The sequence below is a fragment of the Gopherus flavomarginatus genome, chromosome 1 (genome assembly GCF_025201925.1).
Source record: "Gopherus flavomarginatus isolate rGopFla2 chromosome 1, rGopFla2.mat.asm, whole genome shotgun sequence".
Classification (NCBI taxonomy): Eukaryota; Metazoa; Chordata; order Testudines; family Testudinidae; genus Gopherus; species Gopherus flavomarginatus.
The window spans coordinates 244348945-244353009 of NC_066617.1; positions in this window are offsets into that span (position 1 = coordinate 244348945).

Genomic DNA, 4065 nt, shown 5'->3' on the forward strand with positions numbered 1-4065 from the left:
ATAAACCTCAGCTTGCCCACCACTGATCTGACCCAATATCTTGTCTTCTGACAATGGTGAATGCCAGATGCTTCAGAGGGAATAAACTGAACAGAGCGATTATTGAGAGAGCCATTCCCTGTCATCCAGTCCCAGCTTCTGGCAGTCAGAGGTTACTTACCTAATTCTTTTTTGAACCCAGCTATACTTTTGGTCTTCATAACATCTCCTGGCAATGCGCTCCACAGGTTTACTGTATGTTGTGTGAAAAAGTGCTTCCCTTTGTTTGTTTTAAACCTGCTGCTTATTAATTCCTATGGGTGACCCCTGGCTCTTGTGTTATGTGAAGGAGTAAATAAAACTTTCTTAGTCACTCTTTCTACACTGTTCTTGATTTTATAGACTTCTATCATATATTCCCTCCCTTTTGTTGTCTCTTTTCCAAGATGAACAGTCCCAAGCTTTTCAATCTCTGCTCATATGGAAGCTATTCCATGATCCTAATAATTTTTATTACCAATTTTCTATGTCTAATATATCTTTTTTTGAGATGGGGCAAACAGAGCTGCATGCAGTATTCAAGGTGTGGGCTGGAAGGGACCTTGAGAGTATATCTAGATTATCCCCATTTGCCAGAGCAGGGCCGTGACTGATGTTTGTCTAACCTATTCTTAAAAACCTCAAAGGATGGGGATTCCACAACCTCTCTAGGTAAACAATTTCAATGCTTAGCCACCCTTACAGTTAGAACATTTTGCCTAATCCCCCAACCTAAATCTCTTTGTACAAGAGCAGTTTCTTCTCTTCTCAAAAGTGATTACTTCTTTTTCTACCTTCAGTGCACATGGAGAACAACAGATCACTGTCTTCTGTATAGCAACTTTTTACATATTTGAGGACTGTTATCATGTGCCCTCTCAACTTTCTCCTCGTTAGACTAAACATACTCAGTTCTTTCAACCTTTCCTCATGGGTCAGGTTTTCTAAACCTCTTACCATTATTGTTTCTTTTTGCTGGACTCTCTCCAATTTGTCCACATCTATTTTAAAGTGTGTGCCTAGAATTACATACAGTACCCCAGCTGTGGCGTCCATCACTACTGAGCAGAGCAGAACAAATACCTCCTGTGACTTACATATGACACTCCTATAAATACACACCGGAATGGAATTTGCCCCTTTTGAAATGACATCACATGGTTGATGAACAGATGTAAGTCTGAGCCCTTCCACCCACGGCTTGAATCTGAATGTTGCCATTCTGCCCTTCTTCCCAGGCACAATATTCATTTTCAGTCATGGATTATTCCCATGACTGGGCTGCAATGCAGGATTTACAGGATCAAATTCTGTGGCCTGTGCTATACAGGAGAACAGATTAGCTGGCCATAAGGGTCCCCTCTGAACTTAAAATGTGTGAAGGTGTGCTAACTCCTATTGTTTCCTCATTGTACTCTGCCTGGGCTGACTAACTCCGACCATACTCCTTAGTTCCTCTCTGTCTGAGCGCACAGAAATATTGTCACAACAAGTCTTATTCACTTGATACTACCAATGATATATCTCCTGCTTTCCTGCCTCCATCCACCGACCATACTTCTTAGTTCCTCTCTGTATGAGCGCACAGAAAGTATTGTCACAACAAGTCTTATTCACTTGATACTACCAGTGATATATCTCCTGCTTTCCTGCCTCCATCCACTGCATCTCACCCATGCTTGCACGGGCACAGTCTTTACACATCTCTCAACAAAATGAGAATCCAAAGCTAGCACTGGTAGGGGCACTCTCTACATCAAAGGTGGTGGGGAATCACTGGGCGTTGGTGAGATGCAGACCATGTATCTGCACCAGATACACTACACTTTCTTAAGAGATGATTGGAAGCTTCTGGATGTTTTGAGAGCTTCTGGAGACATTGTGTCTATGCCACCTAGAGCTCTCACTCTGCCTACAATGAGGGGTTGTGCCGTACAGGCACACTAGAGCCCTCAGGCCATGTCATTCACAGAGTAGTACAAACTGAAGGCCAGACTAGTACAAATTGGCTCCATTGAGCTAATCTGATTTAAACTGATAAACTCATTGAGCAGCTGAGCATCAGACCTTACTATTCTCTACTAATGTGTATTCCTCCACTTCGTACAGCACAGAGCACACTGAGAGTGCTGTGTTGGTAATAAAAATACAGTGTTCTGCACTGCAGACAGGAACAACCAGTGTGAACTTTCCGTTTGCATTTCCATTAGCTGTTCCATGGAATGTGTAGCAATGCAAAACAACAAAGAAGAAGAAGAAGATGTTATACATGGGCTATTGTTTATTTGGGTCCCTAGAAGAAGGAACAAGTAAATTGTCTGAGGCAATTTACTTTACTGAGCTATCCGATGATCAAAGGCCCTTTTCAAACTGAAGGTGAGGTAGGGGAATGAAAAGGAGAGGAAGGAAGCTGGTGAGAGCAGCTGCACATGCTGCAGGATGAGATAGGTGAGCAATTCTGAAAGCAGCTAATCCTGGGTGAAGGACACAATTGCGGCAGAGGGCCAGGAGTTGCTTATCAGACAAAGATCATTGAACTCAAAGGGAATATTTCCATTGACTTAATGAGTGCTGGGTCAGGCCCTAGGAGAGAAGGCACTGCCCTTGCTCTCTGGGTAATTCTTTAGCAGCTGTCACCTGGCAGCTTACAGCCTTGCTCAGCTCAGCCTCCTTCAGTACCTATGCCTATAAATGATTAACTTGCTCTTGGTCTTTGCTCCCTCTGGGCCTGAGGGAGGCTGTGCCGGAGCTAGGTTAGTTTGGACTCTCTTCTCCATTCTGACATGGAGATAGGCATTTGGGGTGTTAGGCTGGAGCAGAGGATCCAAGATAACTTGGCTGTGGCACAGTTTCAGGAGCACAGGGAAAAAAGACCAAGAGGGTGAGAGTGAGTTAATCATTTATACGTCCCCCAACAAAACCCTAAACCTGAGCTACTCCTTGATTCACAGGTGGCTGCACTGCAGAACAGATCTCAGGGCTCACAGCATCTTAGTTCATGGACTGAAGATCATTTATCTGTTGAAAAAATATATAAAAACAGGTAATTGCCAAGCTAACTGAAACGGTGGTTAACTCTTTCCTCCTGACTCCTGCAGCATCTCTGTGGAGTTAGTTTGTTTTACGCAGTCAGATTGTCACCTAGGCATGCTCAAGGAGATCCCTTCCTTAGGGTTTGTCTGAGAACCCACTGAAATCAGTGGGAGTCTGTCTGTTGACTTTAAGGGGCTTTGGTTACAGTCCCCAATGTCTTGGGGATTGGTTTCTGAAGTCAGTGTAAGTCCCTGAACGAAGAAAAGGGGAATCTAGTAGCTTTGACTTTAAATATATCCTTTCCAAAGCATTTCTTTAGTAATTATGGACTAGTGAGGGGAGTGCTAAAGAACCTATTCCTTGTGTCTTCCTTCCCACCCGGGCCTGGAATAACAGCAGCTCCTGACCTCTTTCCTACAGCTGCAGTCCAACTGAGATTTAGCCAATAGAAAGTGTGGCAAGAAAAAGAAAATCATCTTATGGCCCTTGTACAGCAACCAGGGGACCACTTAGCTGCAGAGGGGAAAACATACTGCATCCTCTTCAGGGCTATAGCAGCTTCCCCAGAATGCCAGAATATTCTGCCCTTTCTCCTTTGCTTACTCATGAATCCTGCTCTCCCCCTGCTTGTGGAACTGTGGTCAGTAATAGAGCCCGGTAATGGAGTGTGTCATGGTGCACTGGGTCCTGGAGTGCCTTCAGTGCTAAAAATACCTATTCCCCCAATGCAGACCAGAGGCTAATAGGCGTGATTAAGCCTTATACTAGTAATTATTATTATTCAATTGCTATTATTCTTCTGCCTAACAGTGGTATCACATAATGTGAATAACACAGGCAGACACGTGAAGTGTTGCTCTCCTGTAGTAATATATATTTCATTCATACATTGTATCTACAGGAAAATTAATTTCTTGTTTCCTGTTGTCATTTCCTCTAGTTCCTTCCAGTCTCCGATATTAAGTGGTGAACTCTGGAGGTTAAGATTTCTCATGAAGAAATGCCATTAAGGCT